Below are 14,291 nucleotides of genomic sequence, written 5' to 3' on the forward strand. Positions count from 1 at the left end.
GTGTGGCAATGTGCATGCAGGCATCTGTACAGCTGCTAAGCCACAAATGTATGCATTAGTTAATCACTATCATACTGCAAGAAGGTTGAAACCTATAGCTACACAGCACGGAGTCAGAAATGTGACCTGGTGGTGAATTAATTGATCTTCAGGGTAGCTACTTGGAATCTAAATGAGGAGCTATACATGACAACCTTGGAACTTAAGTCCCAGGACTGCATGGGAAGCATGTCATGTAGCTATAGCTCCTCATGCACTTAGCATTAAGATTCCATGTATATAGCTACTCTGAAGGTCAATTAATTCACCTCCAGGTCAAAGTTCTGCATATAAAGTGTTTTCAAAGTTACATTTCTGACTCTGTACTGTGTAGGCTTTCAACCTTCTTGTTAGCATAATAGTGATTAACTAATGGTACATTTGTGACTTAGCAGTGTTACAGTTTTCTGCACACTGCCACATCAGTGTCAGATGCAACAAACTGATGCTGTGCTACTTCTAAAAACCAGGTGCCATGCAGCTAGCTAACTCATCTGGAATTAACTATAGACAGTACATGCTACTCTGCATTAACCAACTATGTATTACTTACAATAGGGTAGTTTTGGGTTGTGCAATAATATTATTAGCTAATTCTTGTATTTCATAATTAATGAAATATTCGTAATTCATTCAATTACGTTGCTATGCACTACTAAAGAAGCGTTTGTTAATCAAACCGCTTTTACGAACATGTTGCGCACAGAAGTATCTTCTAAACTGTTTTATAGTGTGACTAACGTGTTTTTTTCCCACAAATTCTCTCAACAAAACCTCAAAATTGCTCTTCATTTTCGTTCGCGTACGTAAGGGATGCACCCCTTTCAACTCGAAGCGATAGGCTATTCCTGGTAGTGTACGAGGCCTGCACCGTTGTTTTTCAGTTGCTAAACGCCTGAAAACCTCAAGGGGAAGGTAGTCTGAGGAAAGTCGCCACACCCGTATTTCAGTCCGCCAAAAAGAAACCATCTCAGAGCAAAGTTCACCTGTGCAGAAGTTTAATACAGACTTCATTTCACTGTTATTTCTTACGTAAAAGCTGCTTTTACCATTATTAAACGATTTTGCTCACGTGGGTGCGTACGGACAAACATAGATAGATAGGTACACATACACACACTTTTACGAAAACAATTTCAGTAAACCAGGAATAATATTTATGGAATAATATTAGTACATCTAAAATCAAATACAGCGTTAAAACCAAGAAAACACATATAGACGGCCAGATCTAGAATTAGAAAAAATTGCCAAAACTCGAGTTTTAGTCTCACAGACCACCTGCCTGCCTGCCTGCCTGCCTGCCTGCCTGCCTGCCTGCCTGCCTGCCTGCCTGCCTGCCTGCCTGCCTGCCTGCCTGCCTGCCTGCCTGCCTGCCTGCCTGCCTGCCTGCCTGCCTGCCTGCCTGCCTGCCTGCCTGCCTGCCTGCCTGCCTGCCTGCCTGCCTGCCTGCCTGCCTGCCTGCCTGCCTGCCTGCCTGCCTGCCTGCCTGCCTGCCTGCCTGCCTGCCTGCCTGCCTGCCTGCCTGCCTGCCTGCCTGCCTGCCTGCCTGCCTGATCACAGTTGCAAGGCCAGAGGCCAAATGAAGCAGTACTTGGCCACAATTTTATGCCACAACAACAAACTCACTGGTGGGATGTACCTTTTGGGGTTCCAATGAGTTTATGCCCTCTGTGCCTTGTCTTTCCTTTTATCTTCAATCGGGCTGGTCCCTTGTCTTCTTTATGCAATGAAGCCATATCAAAGTGTTAATTTTCTGTATCAACACTTCCCTGAGTAGCATAATTATTGGACTCCACAAAATTATTTAAAGCGCTTCTGCTACTGCATGAGGTACTGGACACCCAGTAGATACCTGTAAAGGTTTGATTCCATACCTGTTAGCGATCTAGGTTTACTAATAACGATGGAGACCACACCTCTAACAATCCAACACGATGATGGTGCCTCCTTATTGTACGCCCTAGAGGTTCAGCGTGAGATACTCTAATACATAATACAGCAGTCACCCTAATAAAACAGTCATGTGTGTGTGTAGTTGTATCAGGGGCGTAGCTAGCTTTCAGGATTGCCCAAGCACAAGATCTGACTTTCCCCATGCAAACTATTTAGCAATAAATGCAAGCCCATCTCTGTGGACCCTTTATTACACATTTGCTTTCAAAAACTGTTTAAAAGTGCACTATAGCGCTTTATAAGCATCATAATACTTCATCAGTGCCCCAGCATTGACTCCTTTTGTCAATGATTAGTTATAACATTATACATTAACATTAAGTAGTTGTAGTTTATGATCATGTGTAGGAATATGACATCAGTTTGTACTTTGAATTTTGTAGTACATGTAATCAATAATAGTGACAGTGTTGTGTTGCGTATGTATCCGTGATGATTGTGGCGAACAGTGAATGAACCGAGCTATACTAATCGACGTCCCCCACATTTTTGGTGCTGAGACCAGCAGAAGTCCGTCTCAAGAATGAAGCCAACTCTACCGAGCTAGTTGTGCTTGCCTTAGTCCAAGTATTAACCCGTCACTAAAACGTTGTGGTACTGTGGCAAAATAAGAGAACAGTACCTGGAAAGCAAGCTCCCCATACTCAGTGAACTGTTGTTGTTCCTTTGTTACAGATTTCCCAGTGGTTGACATTAATTCAAAGACAAGTTCGTTACGGCATGGAGGCACTCAAGCATCATTGCTTATCACGTCGCAGGTATAGAAGCCACCTCACTAAGATAATTGCTTTTACTAAAGAACTCATTGACAAGGATCCTAATGAGCTCACGGAATCTGACATTACTTCTTTAGCAGACTGGCAGAAACAACTTGATTGAAAGAGGGACATCCTCACTGATGTTGATGCTAAGACAATTGGTCTTATTGAAGAAGAGGGGAACTGGAATCAGAGGTCCTTGAAACTGAAGAAACTCAGGAAGCCATCTCCCAGCAAGCAGCTCAGATTTAATGAGTTTTCAGACAATATCGCCTTAACTATCCAGACCGCAGTATTGCCAAGGCCACTCTACCACAGGTCCCAACCTCTGGTGTGAGAACACTGAAGAGTCCACCACCTCATCTGAAACAGTGAGTATATCTGCTGCAGATGACACTCACCATACACAAGTGATCCTGCACGACACAGAAACTCCAACATTACCAGTCACAGTCACACAGCCAGAGAATCATGTGATCACACATCCTGGAAAGCCATGCCACACCCCCTACAAGCCTTGTGGTCACACACTGTACCAAGCAGCAATAGGGCTACTACCTGTCTACTCAAACTCAATATACCAATGTTCTCAGGTGAACCATTACAATGGAAGTCTTTCTGGGACTGTTTCGAGGCAGCCATGCACAATAACTCATCTCTAAGTGATGTTCAGAAGTTAAGGTATCTACATGCATAACTACAACATGATCCTGCAAGAGTTGTGGCTGGTTTCCCACTAACAGGAATCACTTATGAGCATTCTGTCACTTTACTGCAACAAAGATATGGCCAACCACATAAGCTGGTCAATGCTCACATGAATGCCCTACTTGAGATACACAATCCAATGAACTCATCATCAGCTCTACAACTATTCTATGACTCAGTTTAAAGTCACACATGAAGCCTCTCTTCACTTGGCAAGTCCTGTGAGACATATGGTTCGCTGTTAGTCCCTATCATACTGAACAAATTTCCAGCAGCAAAACAGCATGGCAGTGATGAGTGGACCATTGATGAACTACAAGGTACTTTACTTACAGAGATCAGAATTTTAGAAATGGGTTCTCACCATCCCCAATCTAACTCACCTCAGTTTACAGCTTCATTTCATGCAAGCTCTGTTTGTAAACCTTCACATACTGCCAGTGTTTTCCAAACTCAGAAGAAACCAACATGTGTGTACTGCAAGGGACCTCATGCTCCTGGTACCTGTGAAGCCATCAAGGACCATCAGAAACGTTTACTCTCAGACATGTATTACTCGTCTTCCTGATGGTTCATACTGCACCAGATTCCCGTGGAAAGAGAGCCATCCACCACTGCCAACTAACTCCAATTTATAGAACTATGTGTGGGCAAGATTAAAGGAAAAAGTGTACTTTAAATTTCATAAAGTACACTCTCAGCCAGCTAACAGTACTTCATCAAGCACAAAGAGTGCTTTATTGCACCACAAAGAGTGCTTTATTCATTCAATGAAGCACTCTTTGCTGTGTAATAAAGCACTCTTTGTGGGCAATAAAGCACAGTTGCCCACGTGCTCTAGTGCAGACTAATAGCCTGCAGGGCTTACACCATTATGACTAATCACCCAAGCCAGTGAAGGCTGATAGCCTCACCGCGCTGAGTGATCAATCACCCCAGCCAATATGAGTTCTACCACTGGATTGCTTTTATAGACATACCTAAATGCTCCGATGATGAGTGGGAGAAGATAACATTGCTGATACGTTTGTTAATGTAAACGGACAAGTCCTGGAGATATCACGGAAATATTTCACTATATGACTCACAATAGAATCGATTGTGGGTTGCAACCAAGACACGATGAACATCTACCATGCCAAACTATGGTGAAATACGCGTGAGTTACTTTGTTAAACTAGTTGTGTGTTGTTCAGGCTGCTAATAATTCGTGCAACACATGTTAATTACAAGTACAGTCCTAGTGTATGGTGAAGCTACACGACTAGAAAGTTCCATAAATCATTTAAAGCATAGCCTTGCTCGTGCTATATGAAAAATAAAGTACTCGGCACTGGCCTCGATGTTAATAAAACACCCGGCTTCGCCTCGTGTTTTATCAGCATCTCGGCTTTGCGCCCAGTACTTTATTTTTCATATAGCACTCGCAGCTATGCTTTAACATATACGTATTCAGGAAGAGAAGCCATTCATTGGCTCACTGTCTTTCACTTACACCAGGTCTCCTACAAGCTTTAATAATAATAATAAACACTCAACAACATTATCTGTGATCAACTCAACAGGGGTTTTATTGAAAGAGTTTACACACCTGACATACCTGGCTAGACCCATTTTATTCCTCACCACTGTGTCAAAAAGAATTCAATCACAACACCAATCCACATAGTACCGTATAACGGGAATGATTCGCGGAAGAAAACATTCGTGAATGATCTACTATTTCCTCATTCACAAGAAAATGTTCGCGATTTGTTCATAAAGCAATTAATAATTGGGCACGCACCCACAACGAATTATCTTTTTTTCTATGGATAGGGAACGCTTGACTATATGGCTGACGCCGACAAGTTGCGTACTATGCATATAGTAGCCATGCATGGTCGCTGTTTCGCTGGAGAAGTAGGCATTCATGATAAGGCCAGGCAAAGTTGATTACTAGTTTCCCGTTTCACTATTTTCAAAATATCATGTGAGCGGAAGGTCATTATTCATTATGGCTAAAACCTTGAAGAAAACACTAAAATAAACCCACTGTTATAATAATGAAAATATTGGTGAATATTTGAAAATCCATACGGTGGAAATAGCCATATAATGAAATTTTTGTGACATTTCTAAAGAGACATGTGGACGGAAACAGGAAACTAGCAATCAACTTTGCCTGGCCTAATAAGCACGGACGATAGACACGCCTATAGCCTTGGGGGCAGCACTAAAACCGAGGCTAAGACATGCCATTCCGGCACAGGGAATCGCTGTACTGCAGTTATATTTGCCCCATTTAGTAGCATCGATTATTCCACTGTCAGTGAAGTTTGCATCTTTGTTCAAATCACATGCCATGGTCCTGCACCTCACTGGTCACGCATATATAGCAGTTTGGTGAGTAGCAAGGCGAGTTGTCACCCGCTTATGCATCCGTTACATGAATGCTACATCAACTGATCCATGAAACAACTATTTTAATCATAGGAAAATTTTTTAAAGAAAACATTTGCGAATGCACCTACTGTAAAATTGCAAAATTCGTGAATGTTTTCTTCCGTGAATCATTCCCGTTATCAAGACTCACGGTAGTGAGGCACGCAGCCAAGAAACTACGAAGCGCATGCCCAATTAAAAGACGCAGCCACTACTGTGAGTTATTTACGTGTAGGATCGGTTTTGCAATATTAGTCCTGGATTATGCAACATCTCTCAATGGATTTGTATTGGGTTACGTAATAAAAAAATCTTTAGTCGTCGTCGTTTTCTTGCGACCTTGCTAAAATAAAATATATAGCCATATTTAGACATATTTCACTTTATTTCTCTACCTTGTATTACACATATCGTCACGTTATACCAGTCATCTTACCCGTGTTTGTACCAGCCATCTAGGCCTGACATTATCTAATTCTGGTTGGCCCTACGCGTATTTTCTCCATTCAAACCTCTAATCCCTACAATAACTTTTGAAGACACGATGTGGACACAAGCCCTAATGTCTGACAAACAAGTTGTGAAAGCGTGCAGACCCGTAAGTTCCCTAGGGAAGGCATTTTAAGCAGAAATCTTTTATAGACCATTTAGTGCCACGCCCCATGCGAGCGTTTATAATCGGCAGATGTCTTATAAATAAGGTGTAAAAGTGTGATAAAAGAACGTACAGACACTAGGGAAGGTGTATAAATCGTTATTCAATACTCCATTTAATGCCATGCACCACTTATGCACCTATCAATGTATTGCCCCACTGCCCCCCCCCCCCCTCGGGCATATGTGGGATATGACACAGCCGAATGTCAAATGCCCCATAGTAGGGCAAACCTATCGTGTCAAATCCCCACCGTTGGCCCTAGTTGCAACGCAGGATTTGACATAGCGAAGGAAGTAATAACAAAAAAATATTTGGGTGCTTACTGAACGATCATCAAATGCCCCATAGTGGGGCAGCAGTTTCGTGTCAATTCCCCCTGTAAATCCCCCTGATAGGTGCATTATGATACAAGAAATATTTTGCAAGTTGTGTGGAATGACCAAAACTCATGTACACGGTCACAAACCACATTCCAGACCTACATTACATACATAATGAAAGCCACAACACAAGCTCCGCCTTACACTTATGGTGCTTTGTGGAAGTGTGAACTGCCGTGACAGCTACTAATAAGGCAATTCTAATTGTGGATAAGATGGCTGCAGAATTCATGAAATTTCTTGCAATAGAGTAAACATGTAACAGTGCTATTATAACACATATCAAAAATTTAATAAACATCAGTTTAACACCAAGTGATTATTTCTTAGATGTCTTCATGATGACACAAGATTAAGTGAGCCCTGTAAAAGAACAAGCATGCAGGCACTGAATTAAACATTAAAAATTATATTCAAGGTTATAAGTGAATCTGGTGTACCTGAGGTAACGTAAATGTGTTTTGGTGCCTAAGTATGTAAACATGAACACGAGGAGACCTGTCAAACAACAAGTGGCCACCAAACAGAATGTACAACATGTTAAATATATTTTGTAGCTATACAACAGGAAATTCAGGATTGCAATTGTTGCAATTCCCACTTTTAAGCTAAGCAAATACCTGATATATTGTTTAACCCATTTTACAACCAATACCTGATCTTAAGTAACATTAAGTTACATTTGTGCATAAAAGTACAACTTACAAAGCAATTGCTGTGAGCTTGTGCACATACCTTAAGTCAAAGCTGCTAATCAGACAACTGGCCAATTATCACTAGGGCTGGGCTTGTGGTCACCACAAAACACATCTTGCTTGGTATTCTGACAACACAAGAGACCAGTCCTGTAAAACAACAAGCAAGCATTCTTCCCTGGTCAAACGTGACTTACCATGACTACATCTGACTGCTAGTACGTGAACTGCTATGACCAGATGGTGCCTGCAAAACCGACGGTGTCATTAATACGTACAATACACCAAAAAATCTGGGTACTAGGAAAACATTAATACTATATGCACAACACGTAAACTGACCTGGGTATTAGTTTTGTTACCATCATATGAGATAGTACAACATCAACTAATCATGTAGAAATTCATGACACCTTTTGATGTACGTCACAATATTGAGCACTACAAAAAGAAACTATAATTCCTCGACTTCTGTATGTAAACTGATCCGAAATTCACAATGCTAATAAGGGTCCTACCTGGTCCAGAGTTAAGTATCACAACCACATCCACTGTTGGTGGGTAAATCACTATGACTAGATTGCCTGTAAAAACAGATAGGTGAGCATTAAATGTAATACACTTAAATTTGTCACTTTTTACACAAAATAAACATTTGGGGATTTTATACACAGAGACATGAATAGACAGGTATATCAAGAAGTTTGCGGACATTTGCTATACCTTTGTTCATGGCAAAAATTCCATCTGGAACAGGCATGTCCAATACATTTCAATTGAAAAATTATTAAAAATTTAATTAATTATCATGTAGCGTAAGTGACCTATTATTGAACGGTACCTATTATCGAACATAAAAATCACGTAACATATTCGGAAGTTTACAATTTTATTCTGCATACTCGTAAGGTGTTTATATGGAGAATTCCAATAGTGTAGCCTATTTTTAATGAGCTTTTCATCCTTTAGAGTTTATGTGTGGACATCACAGCAGTCTTGATACTCATCACCACTGACGAAGAAATGAAGAAAAAGAACACAGGAATCGCCGTGAAAGAAGTACAACTCGAGCGTGACTTTGGCGGCGGAATTGGGCTGACTGTTTGTCATTTACCTGAGTAAAAGATGTATCCACGAAGACTGTACAGAAGGGGTTGTTGTAAACAAGGATAATAAGACTGTGTTATTAGTTGTAATGTGCTGATTTTTCACTGTACGCATTTTACACTAAACGATTCGCTGTTGTAACTCACAAGTGCATGCTTGTATCAAAACTATACTTCAGTTACAGTATCATGGTACTTCAGATAACACGTTGATATAATAATTAAGAGTGTGTAGGGTGCACTGAAGTCACCACAATAGAAAAGGTGCAAAACGTTCGATAATTGATTAACGCAAATTAATGGGCGTTCGATAATAGGTATTGGTGTTCGATAATTCATATTTTACGGAATGCAGAAATCCACTTATAACACGGACACTAATCGGATACTATTACTCAAACTTACGCGAGGTATTCTACAAGAAAGGCACTACCTCCTGGTGAAAAGTCGAGGTTGATACTACTTTCCTGGAGATATTTATGAAGTGAAGTATAAACTTTGTTCGATAATCGGTCACTTACGCTACCGCCTATCTCGAGTCTGTTTAGTAACTTTCTGAATTTGATACATGTAGAACAACACTCTGCAAGTACAATGATGCCAAACAAAGTCCAATTCACGGAAATTTTGGCTCGTTAAAATGGCTTAAACTGACCAGATTTCCCCATACATTTTGTATTGAGTGTTTTGGAGTCATGCAATAAAAGGCATAATAACTAGTGCTGAAACGTGTAGCAATTTTTACTATTCAAATAGTTGTGAACAAAATGACCGAATATTCGATTATTCTTTAAGCTTATACTTCTATTGAATAAGTACTGAAACCTTTTGTTAGGGAGCAAGGTAAAGCCTAAGAGCTATTTCTATCTTTTCTAAAATAGAATTTTTACGGCATAGATACATCACTTCATTCACAACCTTAAGTTTCAATGCTGGCTTTTCCATCTGAATACAGTGTACAAAGTGCTAACGATTATTCAAATAGTGTGGTAATGAATCGAATAGTGTCATACCAACCGAATAGTCAAATAACCGAGTAATCATTTCAGCACTAATAATAACCCATGACATGTGATAGATACCTCAGATTCGAACAAGATTTGGAAATAGCAGTGAATAGCGATTAAGATGAACTATAGCAGAAGGAAATCAGAGGAAATTTAAGCTTGTCATTTTAAGGTTGAAAATCACTTACTTTTTCTATGGCAAATTGAATGCCGGATATTTGGAAAGGAACGCTCTGATCTATTTCGATGTCTTGACAGCCATTGTTAACCTTCACTACATTAGTGTTACAATGAAACAGAAGTACTGTGAATTAGTTCTGCAGGTTAGTTTGTGAAAATTACAGTGTTGCATGATTAAGCTAAATAATGTCTGTGCCATACAGCTAACTTCTTCATATGTTTCACTGTACATAAATTCAGTAATTTAGACCAGAACATGTGACTCATGATGGGTATACTTTTTCATACAAACATTGATATCTGACACAGATTCGCTTTCTGATTTTCACCTGCAGCCAAAGTTCCAAGACTACTAATGATGATGTAAGTGGAAAATGACAAGATACCCATGGTTTTTTGGTAATTGGTCCGTACACCTTGTCAACAATCTTGCCATGAGATAATACGAGCTAGTGGAGCTACCAGGTCCAGGAGTTTTCGCCTGGCGGGTCTCTAAAATACCGTTAATCAGTGCGTGTCGATGATCTAATCCTCGATCTAATCAGTTTCAATAACCTCCACTCCAGACTATTATTCTTTCATACTTCAGCAACGGTGTACGGCCTCTGCATTAAAGTACACCTCACCATGAAATAAAATCCAGTTACAATAAGACTTAATATAGTCTCGTTACTTTTCTCTCACTCTCCTTCTTGGACTGCCATTTTAAACAACATTAGTTCAATTTTAACGAGAATTTTAATTAAAACCGCATACCACGTGTGTCCGCTTGGGACATTCCAAGGGACTTCGCCTAAATAGATCACGTGATAATTGTCAGTCTTGTGTGGTACTTGTTCTTAGTCATAGTACAGCAATGCGGTATATACGTGTGTATTATATCCTAGCTATATATAGGATTGTTTGTGTGCTGCTAATTTTTTGTGATGATGCATATGGTCGCATAGAACACGTGATGGTAGGGCAAATGCCCACCCCTAGCTATGCCTATGGCATTAACTAGCTTTTTTTATAGCTACTCTATTATATGTTACTGATACATCAGGGGCACCAGAGTAAGGTGAAAGTGGTAGCTAAGACTAAGTCAACTGGTCTATATAGTCTGGGCCTCTGGGGCATACTCCCTCAGAAAATTTTAATTAAGTATACTGCAACTTTTAGTCCTTCAGTGACCAAATTTGCTTCATCAAGTTTGAAAGTTTAATTCCAGTCAAAAAGGCTAGGATCTCAATGCACTGGTTGTATCTACTGTATTGGCTCTGATGCCCTATATTTACATTGTCCAAAAGATGGTTAGAGTCCCATACTAAAATGAACTCTTGTTATATGCTTGCATGGACTCTTGATAATAATGGCTATACTGATGTATTTAGCTTTCAGGTTGCGTATACAAGGTATTCTTTCATCTGCCAGTAATAATTGCTATTCCATGCACTATGAGGCCTAAGGCTTTATAGCTACACACTAAGAATCAAATTTTATAATGTTCTAAACAATGATAAGATAATTGCCAGAACAGAGTTCATGGTTATAGTATCAGCAAAGAGTTTTAAATATTAATTAAGATGTTTTATTTAAGTGCGTTTTGACTGTTCCTCTTATAATTATTGTTCAGTTATCGGATGTCTTGTTGGTTTCCTCCATCCTCTTTACTGATCCCTCTTTATTGATTCTATATGACTAGAAAATCTGTACACCTTGTCAATCCAGTTACAACAGTTGATCTAAATATGATGATGATGCAGTTATTGAGACGAAGAGATGCATAGTTTCCCTACAGTGCCACAACACACAAACACTTGAAATGCAATCTGAGACTTATGTGTATATAGCTGCAGTGAACTAAGTAAGATCACTATAGCTGCTGGTAAGCATTGCGTCGTATTACCATCCATCAGTGCTTGTGCAATAAATTGTCGGTATTGTGAATTCAGTCAAAATTATACATAGCTAGCTGTGTAGTAATTTATTAGGCACCCAGTTAATGCTTAAGTTTGAGCATAAGATGCCTGAAGTATTTACCACTGATATATTTTGTAAATAATATTATAAAAAAGATAAATATACTCTAATAGAACAGTCAATGGCCAGCTGTGTAGTAATTGTGAACTAATTAGGCACTTGCTAAGTATGAGCATAATCTAAAGCATTTACCACAGATGAGATATTGTAAAATTTTATTAATAGTAAATGAATGCCACAGTAAACATAGATCTATACTCTAATAGAACAGTCTGTCTATTCTACACTGTAAATTCATAATTCCAAATTTACAGTGTGAACAGTGTCTGTAATGTGCATGCCCTTGTCAAACACAATGACAGGTGCACATGTTTAACTCTCCAAGATAATAATATTATTCCAAATATCAGTCATCTAAATGTTACCACTTTAACAATTTTGTTGGTCCACCAGTGAGACTATCACTATAACAAAAATGAGTGATATCCACCCCAAAAACACCTTCGCTGTAAAAAAAAGGCGCGTCCAAGAAACTACAAGTACCTGTAATCCAATATAATTAAAAACAGCTCAGTTGTAGGGAAAGACTTCATGAAAGTAAAAATAACTGGTAACTTAAAGAGCTGATATCTGGAACGGCCAAGAATCAATCTTAATCCAACTACTTATACAATTTTTTTTAATCCGTACACAAACACCTAGCATTGGCTGTAAAAAAAAGTGCACCCATGAAAGTAACTGGCAATTGAAATAGCTGATATTTGAAGCGGCCAAGAATCAATGCTGATGATATACAACTAATTGGAATTAACAAAAAGATTAACATTGAACCTTTATCTTTCAGCTGTGTTCTACATTCGCTCTTGCTGCATCATAAATTGATTTCTTTTAACTCTAATTGGCTGGTAATTTGGCCACCTTTTTTTTGCTCTATACACTGAATATTAAAAAAAGCAGAAATTACCAGCCAATTAGAGTTAAAAGAAATCAATTTATGATGCAGCAAGAGCGAATGTAGAACACAGCTGAAAGATAAAGGTTCAATGTTAAACTTTTTGTTAATTCCAATTAGTTGTATATCAGCATTCATTCTTGGCCGCTTCAAATATCAGCTATTTCAATTGCCAGTTACTTTCATGGGTGCACTTTTTTTACAGCCAATGCTAGGTGTTTGTGCACGAATTAAAAAAAAATTGTATAAGTAGTTGGATTAAGATTGATTCTTGGCCGCTCCAGATATCAGCTCTTTAAGTTACCAGTTATTTTTACTTTCATGAAGTCTTTCCCTACAACTGAGCTGTTTTTAATTATATTGGATTACAGGTACTTGTAGTTTCTTGGACGCGCCTTTTTTTTACAGCGAAGGTGTTTTTGGGGTGGATATGGTATACAATGGCAGCTGCTGTCAATCAAAGGACCATCCCTCCTTGAATGATTGTTTACTCACTGGTCCTCACTTTCTAAATGATCTATGATCAATCATCCTTCGTTTTCGTATGTTATCTCCACTGATATTGAGAAAGCCTTTCTCCATATCCACCTTACTGAGAGTATTAGAGATTACACCTGCTTCTTTTGGCTCAGTGATGCTTCATCATGTACCACTTTAAGACAGTACTCTTCGGAGCTGTAAGTTCACCGTTCATGCTATATGCTGCACTTACAATACTATAACACACCACTCTCACATTACATCCAAGCCAATTTATATGTTGGTAACATTTTGTCAGGGTGTGAGACAGAATTGGCTGCAACCCAGTATTACAAACAGGCTAGAGTCATTATGTCAGAGGCCAAAGTTAACTTGACATCATGGATATTGAACAGTTCACAACTTAGTTTGATAACACATCAAGAAAAGACTGCTGACTTCACTATACCTGCTAATGTCCTTGGCGTCCACTGGCATACTGACACAGACAAACTATCACTCATACCCAAAACCACCACTTTGGCTACCATAAACCTAATTACTAAGCTTGAAGTCCTTCAAGATTCATCGAAGGTGTTTGACTCACTTGGACTAGCAGCTCCAGCAACCATCCGTTCGAAGCTTCTAATGCAAACCCTCTGGCTGGAATGGTGATGATGGCATATGCTCAAAGATATTATCTCAAGATAACGCACACCATACAATTACATACCGAATTATCAGTACATATTTTACACACATACATTTACTATATAATATGTTGAGTCCATATTACATCTCCCCCTCTCTAGGCTAGAATCTCAAACGATCTTGGGGTTGGATGACAGTTCCAGATTGAGTACGTATAACAGGCCTGTTTGGCATGGTAGGTGATTCCTCCTCAGCAGTTGACATAGGAACTTCGGTACAGATTCTGAGATGAGTGCGGTTCCTCCTTACTTGGCCCATTGGTGTCTCAACTGTGTAAGATCTAGGGGTATTGGCAG

The 14,291-nt window shown here is 39.3% G+C and overlaps 2 protein-coding genes and 1 long non-coding RNA gene across 4 annotated transcripts in view; 2 read left to right on the forward strand and 1 right to left on the reverse strand.

Moving 5' to 3' along the window:
* Nucleotides 1-14,291, forward strand: part of LOC136265140 (uncharacterized) — a 142,017-nt gene that overhangs the window by 91,306 nt on the left and 36,420 nt on the right. The gene's annotated exons all lie outside the window — the stretch shown is intronic.
* Nucleotides 1-14,291, forward strand: part of LOC136263396 (uncharacterized) — a 34,401-nt gene that overhangs the window by 8,307 nt on the left and 11,803 nt on the right. The gene's annotated exons all lie outside the window — the stretch shown is intronic.
* Nucleotides 7,172-7,955, reverse strand: LOC136263397 (uncharacterized). Its single transcript, XR_010704620.1, has 3 exons — nucleotides 7,816-7,955; nucleotides 7,659-7,768; nucleotides 7,172-7,286 (listed from the first exon to the last, which is right to left on the reverse strand). It is a non-coding gene; the product is annotated as an uncharacterized lncRNA (long non-coding RNA).

This window comes from Dysidea avara, chromosome 8, assembly GCF_963678975.1.
Source record: "Dysidea avara chromosome 8, odDysAvar1.4, whole genome shotgun sequence".
NCBI classification, from domain to species: domain Eukaryota; kingdom Metazoa; phylum Porifera; class Demospongiae; order Dictyoceratida; family Dysideidae; genus Dysidea; species Dysidea avara.